This window comes from Amblyomma maculatum, chromosome 8 (genome assembly GCF_055883805.1).
Source record: "Amblyomma maculatum isolate TAMU_Amacu chromosome 8, ASM5588380v1, whole genome shotgun sequence".
Taxonomy (NCBI): Eukaryota; Metazoa; Arthropoda; class Arachnida; order Ixodida; family Ixodidae; genus Amblyomma; species Amblyomma maculatum.
Genome location: NC_139351.1, coordinates 28,464,702 through 28,490,716, shown reverse-complemented (window position 1 = coordinate 28,490,716; position 26,015 = coordinate 28,464,702). Strand labels below are relative to the sequence as shown.

The 26,015-nt window shown below is 50.4% G+C and overlaps 1 protein-coding gene across 1 annotated transcript in view; it reads right to left on the bottom strand.

Moving 5' to 3' along the window:
- Positions 1 to 26,015, bottom strand: part of LOC146180816 (latrophilin Cirl-like) — a 301,055-nt gene that overhangs the window by 225,923 nt on the left and 49,117 nt on the right. The window contains exon 2 of the mRNA XM_084576153.1: positions 16,045 to 16,100. The gene's annotated coding sequence lies outside the window, so the exon portion shown is untranslated. The remainder of the gene's footprint in view (positions 1 to 16,044; positions 16,101 to 26,015) is intronic.

Genomic DNA, 26,015 nt, shown 5'->3' with positions numbered 1-26,015 from the left:
GCGCGTAACCGCACTGAAAGAGCTACAACTTGCAATAATAATAATAATAATAAAAAAAGGCTAAACGTCCCCTAGAAATTGCCTACCTGAGATTACTGTATGCACCGCCTATACAAATTGTCTTGCAAGACATAAAAAAAGCGCGATAAAAGAAAGGACACCAAGAAACGCAGGTCCGTCAACTGGTCTTATGACGTGACAAGGCCTCTAAGTCGGGCATTGTAACGAAACCAAAGAAACGCCCTTTTAGGCCTGGTCCGTACACGCAAGAGCTGGGCCCATTAGGCGTGTCTGTGAGCCCCGGGGAAGAAGGAACTCGATTTCTTCCCACAGAGCTGATCACGACAGGCCGTGCAAATGGAAAGCTATCATGCCGGCGGACGCTGATACGAACTGCTCGATTAACCTCGCTTCTGTGCTGCGGCCGAAACAAACAAACAAAAAAGAAAGACAACACGCTGAGCGCCGAGACACAGGTTTCCGCGTTTAATTTTGCCGTGCGCACTCACGTCTGCCATCGCGTACTTCGGTGGTCTGAAGAACGCCCAAGTATAATCGACGTTCCAGCTAGGGCAGAAGTGGGGCGCGCACGTACCCTTCCACACGCACTGCCGCATAGATAAAAAAAACTAAGATGCCGAAAGAAATACTCTGGTTTTGGTTTATTCCAACGTACGAAACAATATTTAGCCAGCCACTACTTAAGTTCTACTTAAGTTGAGGACAACCCAGAGGGCTACGGAACGAAGAATGGTAGGGGTAACTTAAGAGATAGAAAGCGTGCAGAGTGGGTCAGAGAAATAACTCAAGTTACCGACATTCTAGTAGAAATTAAGAAGAAGAAATGGACATGGGCAGGACATGCAGTGCGAAGAGAGGATAACCGATGGTCGCTGAGGCTAACGAACTGGATTCCAAGGGAAGGAAAGCGTAGCAGGGGGCGGCAGAAAGTTAGGTGGGCGGATGAGGTTAAGAAGTTCGCATTGGTCAAGTGGATGCAGCTAGCACAGAACCGGGTTAAGTGGAGAAATATGGGAGAGGCCTTCGCCCTGCAGTGGGTATAATCAGGCTGATGATGATGATGATGATGATGACGAGAACGCGGTAACCATCCAGCGCCGACAGAATAATCAAGTCGTGACAACGAAAGCCCAGACGTGAGAGCTGTTTTCACTCACGTGCACAGTGACCGGTGGCACCGATTGCGCGTGGACAGCGAACATTTACAAAAGCGCGCATAACACTTACCTGGGATAAAATATTCAGCGATGAACTAGCCCCTCCATTTGCTGACGAAGCTGTTTCGTACGTCGCACGGTTTGGCATGTAAGGTATGCAGTGTCTAACATGCAGGGGGTGCTCTTAACTACAAGGAAAGCCAGAGACTTCAATTCCAACCACTTGGGGTTCTTTACGAGCACTGACACTACCACACCACACCCTCAATTTCGCCTCTGTGTAAATGCGTCCACCCCGCCGAGGTGGCTCAGTGGATAAAGTGTTCGACGACTGAGCCGAGACACCCGGGATCGATCCCGACAGCGGCCGCCGCGTTTTGACAGAGGCGAAAAACAAGGCACTGTGTACAGTGCTATGCCAATGCGCGTCTAAAAAAATCCCAGGTGTTCGAAATTACCCGGAGCCGTCCACTAGGGCGCATCTCGTGGCCTGAGTCGTATTGGGAGGTTGTGAATTTGTGCCCCGTTCTTGAGACCAGCAGCGGAACGCCACAGGCATTATATGATTCGAGTGACACCGGCAATCAAGACTCTAGTGGGAAGGTGCGAAGACTGATATCTATTCGCTATGTTCATTGCATCGTCAAAGCGCATTTCGCGGTGCGCAATTAGGAAAGCGGCAACAGTGGAAATGCCTTCTGCGTCTCACTGGCAACGGTGGGACAGAAGAGCCGAGAAAAGCCGAAGGTGGAACGAATGGTTCATTTCTGCAGGCCTTTCCTTGCGATCTCGCCCCTCGCACGACCACTTTAGCCGCGCCCAGCACGCGAGGGAAGCTCGCCACGCCGCAAGGGAGCAAAAAATGAAGACGGTGGAGTTGTCTTTCCGCTGATCAAGTTGGCCAGGCACAAAAGCCGACAGCGATCGAGCTCCGCTTCCCTCCCCCTGAAAAGGGCGGCCATCAGCGCAAAATGAATCGGACACGCGCGCCCGCGAGGAACTCACGAAGGCGCGGGGACATTCCTAAGCCCCGCCGCCCTGGAACACTTGGCGCCTTGTCCGCGCACCGCCTATGCTACCAGCCGGTTGTCTTCCGCCAAAGTTCGCGACTGGACGCGCTCAGACTTGCAGAACCCGCACCCGCCTGTTGACAATGCACGACCCGATTAGTGCTCTCATGTTTTAAACACAGAGCAGGACGATGAGAGCACGGCCGAAGGAACAGCCTGATCTCAGATGCGTGACTGCAAAGGCGAGATATACAGCTTTCTTCGCATGAGAGAAGAAAAGAACACCGGAACCTGCAATACTTTGCTTAGCTGTATAGTGTCGCAAACCTTGCCCGTACGCCTGTTTTTCGAATGCACACAGTTCATCTTTGCAAGTAACGACCGACCTGTTTGCTATAGGTATGTGAGGAATGTTTTCAAACATATGCTCGCTAAAGGCGACGACGTCTCTCTGGAATAACCCTGCCTGACCACGCGCTCACCTGGTGCCACGCTATAGGATCTCGCATTATCAGTGTTCAGGTGTACGGTGGTGAGTGACGATCGCTGTTAGCCTGACGATAGCACACTTCACCCAAGTTTGCCTTGCTTTGCACGCTCAGGTAGCTCCGTACGGAATGTCGCCACCGGAACGCCGAATACGACTCTACTGACGCGCATTCCTGTGTCTGAACTCTGCCCTAATTCGATGGCTGGACGAAAGCTCGCCGCATTTTTAACGCACCTATACGCTTCTGCCATATCACTAAAACTGAATTTATGATATCACAGAGCCTTACGTCCTGCACTGCCTAGGCTCGGTGCGAAAACAAGTGAAACAACAAATCGCTTGAAAGCCTCGCTGTGCGACGCCCCCCGCTGAAATCGCCAAGAAGAAACGCATCTACACACGCAGGGAACCCAGGTTTTTCGATCGCGAACACTCAGCAGTCGGCGAGTCAAGCTTGACGAAGAAAACCCTGCGCAAGAGAATGTCCCTGCTTCCCTTCAGACGCGAAAATAGGCAGTATGCGCGCTGGCTTCGGTCCTCATGAAATGCCTCCGTGATTTACGAGGATGGCGAAATAGAAGTTCCACAACAGCTGAGAGCGGAATTGATCCAGAAGCGCACTGAGACAGTCGACATGCACGTTTCGCGAAATTCCACGGCGACCACTGCCAGGGGTGAAGGTCGATAGATAGGACCAGTGCGATGAAGTCATCCGGCCATTCGTGCCTGAGACAAAGGGCTAACAAGTATCAGCCGTGAGCTTACGTGAATATCGCAGCTCTCAATGCCGACAGGTCGTATGCGCCCATTCGGAGTGTATATGCGTGCTGCAGCCACGTCTTTCACAACGCGGGAAGATGTGGAGCAAAGTGGCCGCAAAAGAAACAGCCTGCGCTCGTCGCCACAGGACCTCCCAAGGGAGAAGAGGGCAAGCCAGCGTCAAGTGGACTGGCCCAGTGAGCAATGCGCTTGCAACAGCGGCCCCAGCAACGGGGCGACACACGACAGCGTGCCTCGAGAGTTCGTCCCGGACCTGCGAGACCACGCGTTTTCTTCTTTGTTTCTTCATCTCCCTCGGTCATCGCGGGAGAGTGGCAGATTGGGAACAAGGAAGACGTCAGGAGTGCGTGTGAGCTCTCGGGCGTTGCAAGGGCCGTGTACAGAGTGTGCCGGCAGACCGCGAGTCGCTATCAAGGCTGCCACGCGCACGGACAACACGCCGGCAACGCCCGCCTGATCGGGACGGCGCTTCGAAGGCTGCCGCCCGAAGCGACAGACCACGCCGCGAGTGGCAGGCAGAGCGCTAAACACGAGACGCTTACGGCGCTCCCGTATACAGGCTGGCGCCGCGATTATCAGCGCTTAAAATTTAAAGCTCGTCAAATTCAATGAATTAGATTACCAAGGAGATTTACTGCGCATCGCTGCCATCCGCACTCGATCCTCGTTCAGGCTCCTGAGAAACGCCGCAAAATGGTCGGGAACCAGCCCTCATCTACGACGCTTTTCTCTGTTTTCTCTCTTTCGATCGCTCCTTCATCCCTTCCCTCTTACTGGCGCAGGTGGTGTGCTACTGCACCTTTCCTTGTAGATCATTTAGCTCAGTGGAAAAGTTACGAAAAGATACAGAAAGGCGAGGGCAGGACGGGTGCTGATCTCGCTTTTCTGTGTCCCGTCTTTTTGCTATGTTTCCGGTGAGCATGTCTGAGCAACTGGGGCACGCAGTACACTATGTTGAATTTCATTTTCATTTCCCCACAGAGTGGCGAGCTCAGCGTGAATATGCACATAAAAATAGCCTCCCCCGCCTTTTGCATCCAACATAACTGCACGCGTAAAAAAGCACGGATGCCTTTGCAGCTAGGTCCGCACTACTTTAGTCGGAAATGTGCGTACGCAATTCGCGTCAAACCAGGACAAGAAAAATGCGACGTGCAGAAGGCAGAGCACAGGTAGCGACCACGTCCCAGTCGCCAAGGGTTCTCCAACAAAATGCAGACACGAATGTAGAAATTTTCGAAGCGAAAAACAAAACGAGGGGGCAATTTCGTCCACAGCATCAAATGCGCACGTCCAAAAATCGCAAATTCGTTTACGGCATCTGTTCAGTGTCGGGCGTGTGTTGATCGCGCCAAATCGGGAGGCAAGCAGCCATGATATAAGCTGGAGCTTCAAGGCCGCCGACGCCGCGTGACTACCGCGGTCTCGGGGAAGGCGCGCCCGATAGCGAAATGCAGATAACCCCACGGAGTATGGCCGATACGGGAGAGGCCTTCGCCCTGCAGTAGCTGCTGCTGATGATGATAGTGACAGGCACTAGCCTGCATGTGGTATTTCTATGCATGGGACCAAGTTCTGGGACACACAAAGATGGGACAACTTTAAGCAATATATAACAGAGAAAGAAATAAAAAAATGCACTGGTTAAACGACCCTTGAACCAAGCTTCACGAGCGTAAGCCAACGGCCGCAGTCACTGCTGCCGCTTCGACCTAGGCGCGTTGCCGCGCTTGGTGATGCTTCTCGGCAACAGGCTATAGTCTGGCTTCTCCTTGTTCGATGGCCTCTGGAGCGTGTCTGGCACGACTACGTTCTTTAACGAGATGGCCTATGTGCATGGACTATTTGTCTAGGCTAAATTAAGGAGCGGCGAAGATGGACCTTCGTCAAGACAACGATGTTCAATGTAAAGAGCAAAGAGTGCGTTGCAGGTGAACTTGAAGATGGTGACATTTACTGCTGAACGGGAGAGTTCAGAGTGAAATGCTCGGAGCCAGATGGTCTCGATGTTTCGAATGGAAGAATTATAGAACTTCTTCTCGAAAAGCCCCAAAAGAGTCAGCGATGCTCAAGGAGCAGAAGTGGCAACTGTGCAGTACACAATTTAGAGACCACCGAACAGCGCGCTGCGATCCCGAATTTCACAGTGCACAGAGCGGAACGAGCGGGGAAATCTCACTGAAATAACGAAGCATACGAGCCCGCGCCCTAACGATAGGGGTATGTCTTAGTTCACTGCTCACACGATGGGAGACAGCACGGAAGCCCGCTAGGCTTCAACAGCGCAAAGTTGAGATGCTGCTCCGTCTGAAGCCTTGGCGACGCTTTCTTAAATCCGCCACCACTCTCTCCCTTCGGTTCCCTGGCACGCGATAGTAGCAGAGGGCCCGCACGCGACACACCTCCCCTTCCCCGTAGAGCCTCTCTGGGCGCGCACTAAATTCTCGTCTCGCGAAGGCACACGTAATATACGCGTCCCTTCCGCTCGGCCGAACCCGATCGGAGCCGACGTGTTCGCGAGCTCGGTCTGCCGCGCCGCGGGAGCCGCTGGCTGAGCACTCTCGCGATCGACGAGACGCTACGCTGCCCATCGATAATCCTCGGTGCGGGGATTACCAGCTCAGCGCGGCGCCCCAGAGCGCACGCAACGACGCTCTGTCCCGATGGATCGCGTGCGTCGACGGAGTGGCCGTGCCCGGGGCGAAAAACTTCGAACGCGCTAGGAAAAAATACTTTTCCGCGTATGAAAGCACGGTGTTATGAGGCTGCAATTCCGTACACACCTTGCTGGTATCCATCAGTAAGGCTTCTCTCATACTGCTGCCCCTTTTATCAAGCAGCGACCAAAGGTAGACCCACATATATATATATATATATATATATATATATATATATATATATATATATATATATATATATATATATATATATATATATATATATATATATATAAAAATCTGTCTAAGCACACGTATAGCAGGCTTAGAACAATCGCAATAAACGCTCAGGGACAAAAAGAGAAAAAACAACAAAAGCATAACTCACTCCTACAATAGCCCAATATGGCTGCAGTATGTTCAAATAAATACATAAATAAATAAGGTTTAACTTATAGGTAACACAAGCAAATCTGAGAAGTGGGCACGGAGCGCTTGGAGGTGAAGCTCTCAAATCGCCCAAATTATGTCCGAATAAGGGTTATTTACGCCACAAGAACAGTAATAAAACGACAGAAGCTAGATCAACTACGTGTCTTATGCAGGAAAAAAGCTTTCACTGAATGTAAATGCCCGAACCCGGCGTAGGCTGCTCGTAGAATTGTAACAGTGGCACCTTCCTCTCCATAAAACAATGCGACTTCCAAACATTGACTCTAAACCAAATCAGTGCAAACGCTTCTCTTAGGGAGCGATCCCACTGAGATTCGTGCGCGGAGAGAGCGACACATCGATGTGCTTTCTTGCACGCTCCAAGTACTGCACCAGCACGAGGAGCACGCCACGCCAGTTGAGATGCGACCTCCGTGCTCCCCGCCAGCCGAGTTGAAGAGCGCCCAGAGCAAAAGCAACACGGGCCGCGATGGCGGCAAGCAAATGGCCCGGATTAGCGCCGCTCCTGCTTCCAAGTATATAACCTCCTTGGCTGCTTCTCGCTCACGCTGGGCTCCTCGCCGTCCATCATCATCGCTTGCCCAGCGCTCGCTCGCACCGCGGACGCCAAGAAGAAAAGTCGACACAAAGCTAAGCTGGTCGCTGCACGCTCACACAACCCGCTGAAAGGCGAGCGCACCGCTGACGGGTCTCGTAGAGAACGGGTTGCGCCAGCGTGCGCTTCGATACGCGTTCCGTGAAAACAACGCGCATATGCTTCAGCTGTGGTATGCGCAGCTCATCTCCCCGTTCGAGCCTCACTCCTCGCAGGGTACTTATGCGTCCACGAGTGGATAATTCGTTGTGTGTCGATTATAATTAATTGCCACATGTCGTTAACGCTAATTCGATCCACCAATTTATCATTGTCTAATTATGATTTTATTATTATTTCTATGTTAATTGATTGCCGATTATCAGCATGACGTCATTACTTGCTCATCACGACATACTACACCACTCAATTACATTATACACTGATACATATTCAACTTCGACACATGATGCACGAACGGTACCATTTCCGGTAGATACATTTTGAGCACAAGACTTTCAATGACGGGTTTCCCGTCGGACGAGGCATATAAGGATTTCGCCTTAATATAAACAGCCAACGCCCCGCTCAACTCCTCGCTCGAGCGCACAGTGATTTGTCGGCTTCGCGGGCTTAGGATGAAAACCAAGGACGAAATGTTATCAGTCTCTGCAGTGTCTCCGAGGTATCCTTGTCAAGAGAAGCGCTATACACAACAGCTGCGTCACATCAGGGAAGAGCTTCAAGCCGAGTATCACATGCGTAATTGGACGGATCAAGTTGAAATTATCGACATGCATATCTGCTGGATACAGGTGCGTTACAAAAAATATACAAAATATAATAGTTATCAACTGCCACTGTATTGAAGCTTTCCGTATAAACAGGCATGTTAGCCGCTGCGTATAAAAATTGTATTTATTCATATACTAATATCGCGGCGACAATTCCTCACAGCTTGCGTCTGCCTGGCCGCACGTCGCATGTACAAAAACAACTTTTGTGTAGTGATTTTTATATTTGCTTTAAACATTCCGAAAATCGCTCTTCGAACGCCCTGTATACTTTCGTATAGAATGCCGTATACTCTGTCAGTATAGGAAAATTTGAGACTGGAAGAGCGAGTTGGCGGGTTAGTTGGTTCTGCATGGTGATGGAACAGCGCGAGGGAAACAGCGCCCGTGTGTGTGTCCTTCGTTTCCTTGTGTCCCGTCCCTTGCGCTGTTTTAAGTTACGCCGTCAAAGCACACCTAACCAAGAAGAACAGCGGGGACCGTTAGAGAGTCTGTTTCTCTTCACCGTTCTAAACGACCTGGACTAGAAGTAATCGGTCTTGAGAAAAATCACGACCGAGATGCCGCAGCCCCTGGTCTTCTCATGCATATATGCAAGATGGCTACGCCCTCAATTTACGTCAAGCGAAACACAGATGCGCATGTTACGACGGCGGCGGACGCCAACTAGCTGCGACCTCTTCCGGCGTTCATGTCCGCAGTGGGGTGGCAGTGTCGCTATCTTGAAATAGCGAGTGAGGCAGCGGGAAGTCGGCGATATTAAGACGCGAGCCCTCAGTGGATTAAGCTGCAGCTCCGGGCAGACAGAAAAAGTTGGCCGCGCAGCCGCCGTAGGGTCGCCTCGACCGTTCGAGTGTCGGGTCGCCTGATTTAGGGCCCTGATGGGCGCGGATAGTGTTCCCAGGCAGCGGGCTATTAGGGGCCGCTAAGATTTACGTCTCCGGCGCGCCACATTTCACGGCCGGGCTGACCGGCGCTAAAAGGGTTGCGAATGGGGCAGACGCAGATGTCTCCGCAGATTACGTCGCAAAGTGGACAAGATTGAAGGCGCACCGCGGGAACCCGCGCGCTCGGATTTCGGGTGGCACAGCCGAAACGCGGTTTCGGAGGACTCTACCCTTTCACTGCTGGAGCCAAACGACAAGATACTCTCGGCATTCCAACGACTCCATGAAGCACTGAGCAGGCAGGTATTGGAGGGATCTCCCGCTGACCACGCGGAAGTTGAGCCGGAAATCGATAGCTCCGGTGTCTTTGTCGGCAGAATCAACCGGTGAGTATACCGCAATGGGTACGACACGAGCGACCCTCAGCAATCTCCTAGATGGACCACGTAGGCTTACACTCACATGTAGCCTGGAATTACTTCTAATAGGCAGCTCTCTTCTATTATCGAGACAACCAGTGCACGCTGATGAGGCGTAGTGTTAATGAACGTATTTCTACGCATAAAGGAAGCTTTGAAAGAAGGACATCCCCTCAGGGATTCGAACGCGTTTTTAAGTGCGCTCCGCGGTGCGCCATGCGCTGCGGTACTCAGTGGGATATTCAGATGCTGTCTCTTAAATTCAAATTGCTACTGTCTTAGCTTGTAAAGACCGCGAACACTGTAAGGACTCCCCCATCCCTGCAAGCGCAAATTACTATACCGCGCATCAAATAATAAACGAACTGCATGATCAGTACATAAGATCGCAGCTTCAGCCGCCTGTGCGACGAAAAAATCGGAATACAGACAATGAGCCTGCCTGTGGCATTCAGCGAATTAGAGCCAAACACTATCCCTGTGTGATTCTTCGGTCCTTGTTTTTCACGCTGTTCCATATATTAAACGTCAAACAACACGCCCAGTTTCCGGTTCTGCAAAAGTCAGCCCATGTCTCGTCCTGCAGCACCTCTTCTTTCTCCAAATCTTTCCCGCGCTGTTCCGCCGACTTGGAACGACAAGTGTTATGAGCCCCTTAACAAGTGAGCCCCGCCGCGGTGGTGAAGTGGTTAGGGCGCTCGACTGATGTGCCCAAGGATGCGGGATCGAACCCCCCTGTGGCGGCGGCCGCTTTTCGAGGAAGGCGAAAAGCAGGCCGCCCGTGAGCTGTGTGATGTCAGGGCACGTTAAAGAACCCCAGGTGGTGGCGTCTGTCGCTTTGGGACGTTAACCCTCATAAACCAAACCAAACCTTAACAGCGAGAAATCACTCGTACGAGCAGTGGGCGGCGGCCCTTACAGCGAAGATCCGGACGCGGACAGCTCCAACTAGTTCGACTAGTACGTGAATCAACGCAAGCCATGCGTCCAGACTGATCAGACTATAAGGGACCAGACGCACCTGCCGACCTGCTTAGACAACCTTTCTGTTTCTTTTTCCCTCTTCTTTCGGGAAAACAACTTTTTCATAACACACACTTAGACACAATGGAGCCCCGATTCATTATTCAGTTACGAGACAGCAACCGACACGTGCCCATTGTGTACTCCTCTCCGCGCAGTGGCTAGACACCTCCGCGTGAGGGTCCCGGCAGCAGGTTCACCGAGAATTCCGGTAGCGCCGGCGCGGTGGCCAACGGCATCAGTCGCCGCACGGTGACGCCACGCACGCACGGGCAAAACCCGACACCGAAGCACCCAACACCTGCAGCCGAGAGGCGCAACAGCGCTGGCAAACAAGGTGCGCGCATCGATCCGGACGCTCCCGCCAGGCTGGCAGCGCAGGTGATTATTGCTGATCGGCCTCAGGGGACGCGCGGTGGGGAACGATTCAGATTTGCTGTCCATGGTCCGCACTCCCAGCGCGGCCATATATGCCATCATTGCTTGCGCCAATGGTTGGCTTGGAGCAGTTGCTTGATACTGGGTAAGGTGCGCAGCCAGCTCGATAGGAGATGCTATGTTCGGACCTATGTTCCTTATATTTACAACCCCCCCCCCCCCCCTCCCTATACCATGAACAAGTACAAAGGAGAAAAAAAAAAAAAAGCAACCCGCCCATCGCGGCGTTATCTTTTGCTTCTCCCAACCAATACAATACCGAGGAACCACCATGTTCACTGACCAACCCCAATTCAGTTTTCAATTTCGCCTCGGCGGCGAAAGGTGAATCTTGAAATCGGTCGCTGAAACGGGAAGCACATGGAAACCCTGTGCTTAACAAACATCATGCAAATGAGACGGATTTTATTTCACAATTACAATTTTACATTTTGATGAGCCCTTTAATGAAAGCACCGCGGTACTATATGCCGAGGCGGCTTTCTGCAAGCACGTGTATATGCGTTAACGTGAGAAGTTGGGTGAGTTGCTAGGTATTCATGCTAAACGAGCGCGAAAGAACAAACACGAAAGAAAAGACAGCACAACACAAGAGCTTGTGTTGTGCTGTCTTCTCTTCCTTGTTTGTTCTTTCGCGCTCATTTAGCATGAATACATGTATATGCCGCTGGTATAGGTGACTATATAATTTCCAATGCACATCGCACTGCAGCATGAAGTAGCCTCAGCACGGGGATTGAATGCGCAATATATGTCAAGATGTCCAATGCACGCTCGCATAAATCACCACCGTCCCCTTCTTCTTAAGCAGCAGGACAACCACGCCAAAGCCCTATCCTGCACTCCTTCACATTACTGCCGCGCGCCTGGCCTTGTGTTCTGTACCTTCAAATTGGTTCCATTACAGAGCGCTCTGTTAATTGTCTCGCACAAATTCATTTCTTACTACTGACTTCAGTGAAACCGCGATGCTCTCCACAGGCGAGGGCTGATGCGGGCAGGTTTATTCGTGTAAGAAAGTATCAGCGCGAACTGACGGGTTCAAAGCGACATGTGGCTGTATTAGCTTCGTGTTCCTCCTATTAGTCATCTTGTATTCTTACTGCGCCATTCAGTCGTGCTTGTTCTGTAAGTCACAACGCTCTCGTTCGGTCTCTTAACGTTACCAAAGTCATTAATTAACAGTCGTAGCATAGCGCAATTCACGACTGCTACCAAGCGCCTCTAATCCGCGCGCGCCGATTGGTACCGACGCGTGGCAGGCGTGCGCGAAGGTGAAGTATGAGCAACAAAGTTGTGCATTGAATCCATAAGTCGTCTTTGCAAGAGTCCAGCAGTGAGAATGGAAAGGCAGTCGACAAGTGATTGCTTTGTCTATCCTAGTCGAAATAATTCACCGTCACTATACAACTAGCACTCAACGCGGCACGCTGTCCCCACTAGGGATGAAGCAGTGCAGCCGGAGTGCCCATCGGGTTGGCTTCACGGTGGTACATGATTGCTTGGCGGCGAATGAGCAGAAACGCGCAACGTTGGCAGATTCAAGTATGTGGCGCCACCTTGTGTCCTCAAGGCGATCAGCGCGTGCGCAGTAGCGCTTATCATTATAGGATAATAGTAGCGGATAGCGTTATGCTATTATTCTCTGTTGCCTACGCTTAGCTTGGAGCGCTACCGAACTCTAGCTCAGCGTTTTCGGTATTCAAACTTCGTTGCTGGATACACTCCAGAAATAAATCTACTGCATTTATACGATTAAAAAAATACGTCGAAAACAGCCTTGCCCTCAGAGAGACGACACGTATTTCAACGGAATGATTCTGTCCTCGGAGAGAGAACAGAATCATTCACTTGAAGCACGTGTTACCATTGCTACCTCAGCTCGTGAGGTAATAAGTCTCAGAGGAAAAGCGTTTCGGGTTCGGGCGCGTCAGACGATACGCGCCTGGTGCATCACGTGGTTCCCCGCCGGAATTGCACGCACATCGAGCAAACACCGACCGCGTGCTGCGACGCTCGAAGAGGCCGTGCGGGTGCGACTGCTCCGACGGGGTGTCTCATTGCGCGATGACAAACCGCCCCTATCGCAAACAGAAAACAATCCACGCCGCGAGCAGTCGCAGCGCCGGAGAGGAGCGATCATCGCACGCGCCTCTACCATGCAGACTGCTGAGGTCGGGGCAGACGACGGCGGCGGCGGCCCTATCGGGCATGTTCTCGGGTTGCGTCGTGTCACCCTGGCCAGCCCTGGCTAGTGTTAACTCTCGGCCCTCGAGGAAGAGAGGGAGTGGGGAAGGGCTGCTAAATCAACGCGCACAATCTCTGCCGGCCAAGCGGGCTCGAGTGAAGTTTGCCTTCAGCTACTCGTCCTCCATCCTGGCAGCTATAATTTGATTTGCGCGCAAATCACGAGCAGTCTCACCGACGAGAGGATAAACAAGCGATGCCCGCCGACAGATACACGCGAGGGCAACAGTGAACGAAAAAAAACGAGGAGCAGGAAGCCGCGCCACGAAGCCACCGTCGCGCGCGATAATAGGAGCGGACGCGATGAGCGGCGATAATCCGCTCGGACGTAATCTGAGGCGTCCGCCGGCGCACGCGTCCGGCCGAGCACGGCTCTTCTTCAGCAGCATCTTCTCGCTCTCGGCGGCTTATCGCACCCGGAAAAAATTCCGCGTTCATTGAAGTGTGCCGCAAAGGAAGCCGCGAGTTAACGCCCCGCGATCGGCCTCCAGGGGAGAAGCGAGGTCTTCCGGAACTCTGTACAACGTCGATGCCCCACCGGAGCTGCTTCGTCGGTGGTTACAGTTTGACTACGCGTTAAAAGGTAACCCTGCATGCGTAATTGAACGCGGCGTTAGTGCTCTCTCCCAACGGAGGCAGAACGCTTCGAATGCGGCGCTGCCCCTTTTTACGTCAGACTTAACGCAAGCCAGACGCTGTGATGCAGGCATGAGGTTTATTGTTATGCCTCTCCTCTCAGAGGGCTGCGTTCCGAAACGAGCCAAACTTGTGTTTTTTCGAGAACAGAAATATTTACACACACCGTCTTCTGCGAAAGAGCATTGAACTCTGAGCAGTCTTCCTTTATTCCTGTTAAAAGGACCGTACGTAACAACAAACGAGTCGCACAATCCACTCTCCAAACGTGTACATTTGTGCTGTATACGTCTCGAATATTTACTCGGTAAATTACAAAACCAGACATACTCGCCTCACACCCACCTCGAACGACGCACTCCCCCAACGCCTCTACGCAGGGGCTATATTTCACAGCCCATTCTCATTTTACGTGGCCCACCCTGCATATCAGTGGCCCGCCCCAGCAGGGCGTACAGAACGCAGCACACGCCCGTCTCTCCACCAGGCTTGCCGTTTAGGTTCCATTTCGAGGCAAAGGAGCATGAAAAGGAGGACAACCACCGAGTCACTGCACATCGCCCGGGTTAAAATAGCACGCCCCTTTCATTAAATAGCTATCCCATTAAAACCCTGCCTTGAAAGACCGCAACAACAGGTTACAGAAGGCATGGAAGAAGACATAAAAAAAAATTCCCTCAAAAGCAGACAAAAAGTGCGACTACGCGCGTTGGCCGCACAAAAGAGAAACTTTTCATCCTGAAGCGTGAAAGAGGTGCAGCGGTCGAAGCGAAACATCCCAAAAACGTCGGACACGCTTATTATGACGTCCCGCCGCGGTGGTGCAGTGGTAAGGGGGCTCTACTGCTGCGCCCAAGGATGCGGGATCGAATCCCGGCCGCTTTTCGATGGAGGCGAAAAGCAAGGCGCCCGTGTGCTGTGCGATATCAGCGCATGTTAAAGAACCCCAGGGGGTCGAAATTTCCGAAGCCATCCACTGCGGCGTCTCTCGTAGCCGGAGTCGCTTTGGGACGCTAAACCCCATGAACAAAACCAACCAGGCTAATTCTGTTAGTATCGCAGCCCTTTGCGACTTCTCCTGTGCTGTTTTTGCTCAGGCAACATAACCACGGCCACGCGGAATAAAAAGAGCAAAATAAAACGAGTTAACACCCAACAGAACCCGAGATGTGTTGTCGGAAACGCGCTTCCATTGAATAAAAATTCATACGCTCTTGAAATCTCGAAAGTCTAGAACCGTACTATGTACCGCTCTTTCTATTATTTATTGTTTGCTCATTAAAGTGTAGCAGCTCAAGGCGCATTGTTGTGCTTAGTTCTCAAGAAGTTCGGACTTCGACATCTCTGCTAAGTGCTAAAAGGCGCCGTTAATCTGAAAAACGTCTGAAGAACAAATTCGGATACGGTCGCCCAGCAAGCACCGCGAAAATTCCCCAAAGCCCGAAGGCGTAATGTTCACTGGGGGATAGAAATCAAAACACGGCTCGGCGAAACGCAGGCTATAGAAGGTCTCCGTAAGAGCAGGTGGGCGCGAACACAACGTTATACGATGACGTTGTCAAGCACTGGCTTCGAGCTGGCACGAGTGTCAATTAGGGAGCAATTAATCACTGTCGTCCACATAACGCAGACATACGGCAGCAAAGGAAGCCTGACCAGGGCGAGTCTTTCTAGTACGAAGCTGCTCAGAATGTGGCGGAGTTGAGTGGCTGTGCTCGGGCGGATGATAATGATTATACCACTCCCCGCTCTCGAGAAGAAAAAAAAAAGATTAAACAGTTCATAAACTGTCAATAGATTTCTTACAATGCGGTCTATAGGTTATTTATAGATTTATGCCCGTACACACTAAATAGACTTTTGTCAAAAGACAAACTTAAGACTATCTATAGATAATCGATAGATTTTTCAATAGGGCAAAGAAAAAGAAGCAACGTATGGATGGTCTACAGAATGTGTACTGACGAAAGAAATTAAAGATAATTATAGAATTATAGCGATACCCAACACCTCCACGAAGTGTAAGGTGTTTTTTGGAACACCATGCAGGACGGTAGGCAATGTCCGAGTACCAAGCGGCTGGGTGTCGCTCGAACCAGCTGTTCAGAGTCAACAAGGCGTCGTCGACCTCTTCGAGTTTTCGCGCGAGCTGCTGTCGGTCGGAATTATTACACTACATATAAATAATATATAGACATGCGCAATATAGGTCTAAAGGATGGCAATAGAGTCTATAAAAGTCTATAGACAGTATATAAACAGAACATTCTTATAAAGCCTCATTGCAACCTACGTTGAGTTTCCGCGTTTCTCCGGCTTCAGAGCAAGCGGACGCAACAGAGAGTGCAGGCGTCTATCGCTCACAAACAAAATAGGTTCTTGAAACGGATGACTGCTTACATGGTGCCAAAGTATATTTATTAGTTGACGCTAACCCGTTCTGTAAACGATCACTCACCGGTGGATGATCGCTGCGCCAGGTCTATAGAGCAGTGTGGACGACCATTCCGCGCTCTGAAAGACGAAAAACGAAAGCAAAAAAAAAGAAGGTTAAACATTGTTTCTTCATCATCATCATCATCAGATCGCACTACCTGTATACGTGCAGGCCCTACCGAAAAGGCCCAATGAAAAGAACAAGCAATGCAGAAAAATATGCCCGCGTAAATTGCAATGAAGACGAAGACCACAACTAAATTGCTCCCAGAAGGCCAGCGCAGCCTAATCACCTCATGAATCGAGAAATTTTCGGATCATTCATGAACATTCGCAAGCCAGTAGCCCATGGCTCCACATGATAAACGCATCTGTCCTAGCTAGGCCTCATGTCTTCGATCGGAGCCATCGATGGCAGCATCCGCGATCACTACATATCCGCAAATATCCAGGCCGCAGTGGGCAGCCGCCGTCCATACAGCCGCGGCCAAAACAAAAACAGGTCACACTCCGCCGATCAAAACCGCCCCTTCACGCTTTACCGAGCCAAGGTTAGTGGGAGCTCAAGACATGCGCCAGACAGCACCCCTTGTTCTGCACGCGTACGAATTTGAGAACGTCCCGCACTACACACGCGAGAAACTTTTCAACGCAATAGCATGATGTGCATTGTTGCAGCCGCACCAGTACAATGTATCTGTTACCCGAACAAGCCCTTGTCCGAGCGGAATACGTTAATTCATTTCCCTTTGTGTAACCCATTGTTCTCGAACATTAACCGCGCATAATCAGCAAAGAGATAATCCATTCCTGCCCGTTCAGTATTTTGCAGAGAGAGCCGCTACGCACATAATTGATGCAGCCCTGCATTCTTTACTGCAACCTGCAGCTTAAGCCGCAATACCTTGCCATTACATGAACAATTTTATCAGTTATGTTAAATTAATTGGATCAATTCTAAAATTCGCATTCAATTGAAATACAAACTTAACTTCAATGTTGCAGACGCGGACAGCAAGGTATACACTGGAAGGTCACCACCGTTTACGATAATAAAGAGAACGCAGGGGAGAACAGCAGGGCGCGCAGTTTGATCAGAAGGCTCTAGTATTGCGTCGTGCGCCTACATGAGTGCGTGGAAAGGAATGTGCGCAGCTAAATGGCGGAAACCAAGGCTGCAACGGCTTCCGATGACTAATGGGCTAAGCTGATCACCTTAGATGTACATCTATCATTTTATATATTTTCATTTTTTTTTTTCATTCATTTCCAATGTACCGGCTCTAAAGGCGCACTTGACAACTCTAACTAATAAACCAGCAGTTTCGGAAAGACGAAATAATGCTAGACATCAAGAGAGAGGCCATCGCAAAATTGTTGACGTTATGACCCAGTCCAGGGCGAAGAAAACAGCTTCGCTAGCAACAGGGCGCAATAAGTAACTACTTGACGCGTGTCCACAACGAATATTCCACGTTGCATGCAAGCAGTCGCACAACAACAAACAACAAAACAACGGTGCATGATAAATTATAACGCACGAAAACAACCTATTATGAAAAGGCCGTTGGAGGTAAAGTCGTGTCGCATTTGTTTCCCTTCACCGGAGAGGAAAAGCGAGTCACATGGTCTGATGGTGCTGGGAACAGAGCGTAAGCAGGCCTGGCGCTGTTAAATGGACGGGATAACGACTGTATGATATTGAAAGTGCCTTTTCAGCAAATAAGAAAACAGCCAAAATCAGCAATGGAAGCGCGAACAGAATTTACTCTGTCCCACCTCGGGCATACATAAGCAACCATAAACGTTCCCTCAGGAAGAAAAGGGCTGCCACAAAGACGTTCGAAGACGCACCGCGCAGCGAAGACACCGCAGGCGCACGGTTGCTCGCAGAAACTGAGCCATCAGCGCCAGAAGTAGCAAAGGAGCCCGATAAACAACAACAACAACAGGGGCAAAGGCAGCTCCCGAGAAAGGACAAGACAACCGACACGCATGTCGCGCCGCGGCGGCAAAGACACAACGCTAGCCCCTGGGAGACGTCGATTTGTCAATCGCCAGCCTCGGGGATGCGGCAGTGCTTTGTTTGGCAGAAAGCCCGGGCTTCCCCTTCGGAAGCCCCGACAACAATGCCTCCGACGTGGCTTCGCGTCCCGCGGCGACAGGCGCGCCAGATAGTGGCGGCCCCTTCCGCCGACACATGCACGATCCGGCAAGGGAGCACACGGGCTCGCTCTTCTTTTTCATTATCGTTGCTCATTTATTGTTACACCGTCCAACACCTACCCTGATTTTCGTTTTTCCCCAATTCGTGCGGAGGTTTTCTTTTTTTTTTCTTTTTTTTTTCATCTAGCGTTTGTTTCAACCGGCTTTTCGGCTGTTGCCTTCTTACCAGTTTCCTTTCTCTTCCCTTTCATTCATCCCTTCTCCCACTCCTTTCTATTTCCATTTTGCCTCCCTTCCCCCTCCCTCTTTTCCCATTGATTGCCGTTATCGCCGTGGTGGTGGTACCTGTAGTATACAGCGGCTTCGAGTTCGTTATTGTCGCGTCTGCGAAGCCTTCACCGAAGTTCCTTCTCGTAACTCCGCTCAGCTATTCCCGCCACATAACAACACGCTGCCACATAACAACACGAGGCAGGGCGGGAAGGAAGGGGGTTACCGCCCGGGCGTCATTCCGCCTCCGCACGCATCCGCACCACAACAGCGTAAGCGTCGTAGTTGCCGCACGCATTCTTGTTCCTTCCAAGGGCGAAACACAAACGCCGGCCGTTCCCTGGCCGGAGAAAGAACCCGAAGCGAGGACGCCAACAAAGAGCCGCCACAAGAGAGGACGACAGTCGATATCACACGACATAAGGAACAAAGCCATCGGCTCGCAGTACGGCCCTCTTCTGCCTCTGCTTTGAATCGTGTTTTCCTGTATTTTGCTTCATTTCCAGGGTCTTTACGGTTCCTCTCTCGGTACACAAAGCCGGCACCGGGGCCCGCTATCACTTACAGGGGTTATGTACTGCTCCGCGCGAGATACATAAGCCGGACTTTCTCTCAGGGCAGCGAAAAGAGGCGGCCGGCTCGAATTACGCGCCCGCTCTTGGCGTTCACTTTTTAGCGGCCAAGCGGCAGAATATAGCGCGTCAAAAGAGCGCCGCACCGGCTTGAATAGGCCGCCCTTTCGAGACCACACTTCCGGAATAGCCGCACTGTTCGCTCCCGTACACCCTGCGCGGTTACCGTTACTCTTTCTTTTTTTACTCGATGATACGCCCGCCACATTTATCAGTTTCACGTCGTTTTCTTGCGCAAATGATCAAGCTGTTTTAAGAGCACAGACGGTCTTTACCTTTTCTTTCTGCTCAAATTTAAGCGGTATCGCAGATTTTTGAACAAAGAACAGCAATTTAATTCCCGGACCAAAGATTCCAGAGCTTTGCACAGACTCTATACAGCACTTGCGCAACAAAAAAAAACCCTCAAAACTAACACCACTGCGGATTTCAATTAAAAACTATAATAAAGTCAGAACACTCTAAGAAATCCACAGTACGTTGCGCGACAGAAATAAATAGAAATGCGAACGCAATGCACAACAACATCAAAAGCTTCGAGTGGCCACCTCACAATTTTAACACTCCTAGGAGTCCTAGCCTCATTCAATGCAAATCAAATGTTCTGTGTTTCAGTCGGTCGCTTTCACGAGCAGTGCATGCCGATGAGGAGAAACGGGCGTCAGTTACAAAGTAGTCTCAAAAAATGGTAGCCGTAAGCTTTATAGCTGTGAATGTCGCAAATGTATAATATCGAGAGCTCTCAAGAAGACACGGCAGCACGACCGCTCATCCTATTGTGTCTACTTTCTTCGTGTCGCCTTTCTTTTTTTCTTTTTTGCGCATAACTTTTTATGGCATTACAACAATCAAGTGAACATAGCCCAACAACAGCTCTTGCCGAAGTTCTTTCTTCGCCATGCTGGCACGCACTTGCTTCCTAACGTAATCATCAACTACCTTGAGGAATCGTGTAAACGTTCAGTAGTGAGGTTCTGAACCTTGAGCCGTTCCTGAACCTGTTTTGCCTGCGTATTTTTTTCCTCGGCAAAGAAACCCTTTCACTCTGGCGTTCAGTGCTAGCTGAACAACATGCTACGTGTCTGTTATAGGACTTATATCTGTGCGCCTCCATTGTTAAATCGGTAACGATAAAGGGATTGAAAACACCACATGGGCTAGTGGCGAGAATTAGCGTGCGGCGCCACTTCTGTGATGAGATGACACGCTTTCCGAATTATTAAATCTCTGCACTGGGATCCCTGCAAGACGGCACTGAACGATGCACTGCCCGCCCTTGTCTCTTTTTCGTGGATTGTCTATCGTTTGGTCCCATCGGTATCATAGGAACATCATGCACCACGGAGCTATAGCCGAGATCTTATTGAACGACGTACCGGTCCTCCTGAATAGTGACAGCTGCGTCAGCCTGACTACAACCTACAATCGCAACGCCAGACGAACAGCGATAGTCAAGGAAGCTAGCTCGGCCTCCCTGTCGTCTCAAATCTAACCTGCATCCACCACAAGTCATTTATTGTACCAGCCGTTGCACTAGATCAGTATGAAACGCGTAAGGAACCATTAGGAACGTCTGTGCGGAGTTATACGTCGGACGAATGGAGTTATACGTCGGACGAATGGATCCATATTCGCCGGCGCATAGGCGTAACAGCGGGCAGCAGCGAGCTCGAGATCGCAACGAACTTGAACTCGTGTCTTTCGAAAGAAAACTCGCTTCGATAGTGTGTAGCAAAAGAGCAAGCAACGGCCCATTCCTATCACAAGCATTTCGCATCCCACCTAATGGCTTCGTGTTTCGTTGCTTCGCTCTCGAAGCGGACGGGCACCGGGGACCAAAACAAAAGCACGCACATATCGAGGCCGGAAAAACAAACCCCCAAGCGTCGCGCTCTTTCTCCGGCGGAAATCGTCACGGTGGGCCCAGAAAACTGTCCGCTGCAAAGCGGAAACGAATGTCGGCCCCCGTTGCGAAAGAGGGCCGCATTTTGAAATTCAAACCCGCGCGAGCACGTTCGGTTGCACATTTTGCGCGCTCGAAGAACGAAACCGCCTGCCTCGCTTTCAGCGCCATGCATACGGACGGGGCAAACACTCATCAAGGCGGTGACACGCAGCGATGGGATATTGATCGCTCACTGATGAAATGTCCTCGGCAAATGGCTTCCTTTATTGCCAACGGACGCCATTAGAGGCAAATCTGAGCCCATTGTGCAACGTCCCTAGGGCGCATTAGGCGTCTGATCGCTGCTTGCCCTAACGAAGGCCGCAGTGAAAAGCGAAGCGAACCGCGTATTTTGGAAGTATTACGACCGAACATCTTGGCGCGCATCTATGGCATATTTCATGTTCCTCCCATACTATCCGTGCATTTGGCGTCAGCGAGGAAATAGAGAGAAAAGTTCAAGAATGCTGGAGGCGGCTGACAGGCAGGCTGGCACATTTTGGCGCCTGAGTCCGTGCCCTCAGCAGTACTATAGTTATTATATAGCCTACATAGTAACTCTAAACAGTACGGCCGGTACAACAGCGCTGCCTGGAGGCAAACAGGTGAATTTTTGTGAAAACGGATAAGAGCGTAATTTCTTTTTTTCTTTCACACTGGTAAATCACGTCCAGTTCTCTCGTCTTTAATCCGGCAAGTGTGGCGTACTGAGACACCTTCATGAGACCGGCCGATTTAGGTTCATACAGTCTTGACATGAGGGGGTTCTCGCACATCTGCTGTCCTAACTGTCCAATCACAGTACTGGGCACTCACGGTAATAAAGGACCTAAGTGCTCCGTCCACCTGCTATGGATGAGCGTAACGCTCGTGAACAATATCAGAGTTCGGTGTAAGGGAAGAGAGAAAAGGTGGCAGTAAAGGCGGGAAGACAGAAAAATAATTTCGAAATAATTTCGACCACCTGGGGATCTTTAACATCAAAAGGAGCACCGGACGCAAAATTTCGGGTAACGAAATGGGATCCCACCAGCTGCATTTTTTTTTACTTTGTATTTATTCTTCACCCATAACATCCTAATGAATTCCCGTCAACAAAAAAAAAAAAAAAAAAAAAAAAACATATAAACGCAATCCCCTCAACTTTTCCTGGAATAGCTGGCTGTCGGATTCTTTCATTTGCGTGCTATAATTCACAACAAGCATCTCACTTTCCCTAAATTTGTCATATATAATTATAGGTATTCGAGTGCAACCATTTAGTCAATGCTTTTGTTTTTCTTTCAGTGTCGTCTTGCACCTCATGGGGATTTCATGGCGGCACAACTCTGTGCAGATCAAGCTGATACACAGAGAAACAGAGGCGAACGACGCCATACAAAACTATACTAGGGGACAGCTACCGCCTCAGGGGCCAGCTGGCAAGACGGGAGAGTAAATTGCCCTGCCCCAGGGCAGCCAAGTCTCACACAAACTTCGACGACAAGCGCGAAACGGTCAACGACCCGACCCTATATCGGCCAGCAAACGTCATACCAAGAACAACGAGAAGGTTATGGGTAACCATGCGAAACCAGAGATCATTTCCCCCTAAAAAGTGCCAGCCGTTTGCACCGCTCGTTCGAAGCATCCCAGCGAAATATTTCCGCGCGCTCTTGAACTCTTACAAACGGCGCCCATACCCATCGTCATCGCGCATACGGCCAATGGCCGTAGCAGCCATTTGGAAAAAGGCCGATCCCGTATATGCGCCCTCTTGTTTCTTCTACACCCGCGCTTATCGCACGTGCATCATCATAACGCCGGCGATAAGGAGGCCGATGATGGACGAGAGCGGCGGCATCCGAGGAAAGAAAGGGCGCGGACAGGAGCAGAGGATGACCAGCAGGTGAAGGAGGCATATCGCCAAGACTCATACCAGTCTGCAGCATCATTTCCAACGTTCGAGGAGCAACGCGAGAACAGCACAGCTCATCCGTCTTAAAAACGGGGTAGCAAATCCAGACCGGGAAGCGTACGCAAAAAAGTACCCGTAAATATACACAAGGGCAAGGAGAGAAACTTGAAAAGGAAGATGTGCATAAAAGTAGTGAAAGCAGAAGACGCATACACAGGAGTGCACCGTGACAGACAGAATTGATAAAGAAAAAAAGGAACGAAACAAGTCTCCCAAACAAAACAAACAGAAGTAGGCGTGAGCGAAGGAAAGCGATAGGAAAACGGGTAAGAAGCAAAAGCATTTCGTAGATGATGCGACAAAGCCGGAACAGGCGGTGTCCGACGTCGCGATATACAGAAAGGGCCAGGAGAAATTCATCCCTGCGCCATCCGAGTGGCCATCATCGCGCGCCCTTCTCGTGTACGACGTGCCAGGAAGCACCGCGATACGCGCTGAAACAATGGAAACGAGCTTTTGATTGCGCGTCATCTCCGGGATGCGCCGCTGCCTGGAGGCGAGCTCGGCCTCGCGCTCTTTGATCGCAGCCCGCTTCGCCCAGCTCTCCTTCTCTTTGTCGATCACCAGTTTTCTCTCTTTCTCTTCCTGACGTAACAATTCGTACTCGAAATTTTATATCTATATAAGTATATACGCAATATAGTTTCCTCAGATGCAAGAAACACAGTTGCCGAGAGAGGCGCGCGTCTTCGTCCAACCACCCGCGCGTGGATAACAATGCACGCTGCTGCGTAGACAACGAGTTGTGCCGAGAGACGAAAAACGCGTGTGCGCCTCTGTCGGGCATCATTGCTCCGGCCGTTCTTAGTTGCTCCTCTCCTCTTTCGCTTCCGTACGTCCAATGTGCACGTGACCAAACGGTGCCGAGAAGCAGCGCAAGCACACGTCGGCCAGATTCCCCTTGGCGAGGAAGTAACGAGCTGAAGCCGAAGGAGCCACCTGAAGAGAAACGGCGTCGCCTTCTTCTCCCTTCTTGCTGCCTATCAAGCATGCGCTGAAATAAGGGAATCTATCTTATTTCTGTATGCGTTTTTTTTTCTTCCCAGAAACGAAACCGAGCCTAGCGGAACAATTGGATTGCACAACGACTCTGGATAGCACGCGCTCACCCGCCCGTGCCAGTTCAGGTTGCACTCGCGCCACAAGTTGCCCGGTTGCACGCTCTAGTAGCATTATAGTGTAGTTGGGTTGCACAGCGGCAACAGAGCGCAAAGAATGCATCTGAGGTATAGCATAAGAAATCAGTTGTATTTTTCATCGGTGCATAAAAATCGTGTACAGCAGCCAAAAAGTGCTGCGCCACGCAACAGCTGCGGAAGCTATAAATGGAGAAAGCGGAGAACAGATGTGGTGCATACCATGAAGCCTTCCCAAAATCACGTCGCAATGACCGTTTCCGGCTTTTTCGATAAACAGGACCGCGACCGTCGTGGCAACAGGCATGTCACGAAGTCAGAGCTCTCTTCAACAAGGGGCGCCACTGTGGTAATGTATGGAAGTCTGGTGAAGTTCACGCGGTGCATACTTTTCCTCCCATTGTGAATGACTGGGATGAACAGTGGTGAATACTACGGCCAAGGTCCCATGTTATTGTTATTATTATAATTTTTTTTTTTTTCCTGTGCGAACTTCTCCGTCACTGTTGCTATCATCATTCCTATCAAGTTGCAGTTTGGCACGATTGTTTTCCGCTACCTGCAAAAGCGAAATAAATGCGTTTAAAAATGGCGCCAGCTAAACTACTAGCCTGCGCGTCAGTCGCTGTCATTCGGTAGATTACTGCACAAGCGCCTGTGACGTCAGCCCCGGACGGCCGAAACGAATCTGAAGCCCTGTAGTACGGCGTCCACTATAGACCATGCGTCACTCAGAATCCGCTATACCTTATAATTATTCTTCTTCCTCCCCGTGTTGGTAGATGCTACCTGGCGCGCTCGCACGTCTGCCATGCACCAACCATATGCGAACCATCTCGAAAATCCCGACACACGTACAGGCGCGGACATAAGTAAACAAAGCACGCTTTTGCGTTCAAATTATTCACGCATTCTGTATTGGACATAAGAAAACGTTATTCGATCTAGTAAAAGCGCATTGGTGTGTATACTACCGGTTCGCATATACCACGGCTCCCAGTTTAAATTATGCAATGTGTGAAATTTTTTAGAAGAAAATAGCGTGCTCCGTTTACTTATGTCCGCACCGGTAACTACGGCGCGAGGTCACTGCTGTGTTTGCAGGAAATTTTGAATGCTCGACCACCTGTCGTTCCAACTTTTCATTTTTTTTTTTTTATTTTCACAAGTATAATTTTTGCTACGTTCTCTCTGCCTTCCGGTACGTGCGTCTATACCAGTGAATAACGTCAATAAAAGCCGTATTGCTGTACAGCCGCGCCGTGGCAGAAAGGCGAAGTGTTATCTTTATTCGTGGAGCGCAATTAAGAACGACGAACTCGATGCAAATAAAATGCCGTCCTCTCGTGGAAATGCACGTCACTACACCTTCCTCCCACTCGTTTACTTTCTCTCCCCCCCCCCTACACACACACACACGCACACACACACACTATATATATATATATATATATATATATATATATATATATATATATAACCGTTTCAGTCCGGACTCTTGTTTTTGTGCGCTGGCTAAAGTTGCAGCGAACACATTCTTCGAATTAGAAGTGAAACAAGAGACCAGTTCACTGTCATGACTTTGGAGGATGTAGTACTACATAGGAAGTCACTGAATTTAAAGGCCCAACTTCGGTCGTTAAAAACTCGCCAAAAGTCAACAAAAACAACGCAAAGAAAAGCGACAGACGTATGCCGCAGAGCCGCGCGCACGGCTAGCCGCAACAGTCGCTTGCCGTCGCGCGGCTGACTTCCCAACTGATAGCACACGAAAGGCGAAACAAGGGAACAGCCGAGAAGCGTCTGGCGGGTTTTTGAGTAATGGTGGTCGGCCTGCTTCACAAGCGGCCGTGTAGCCCAGTGCGGCGCCCGTAACAAATGATCCCG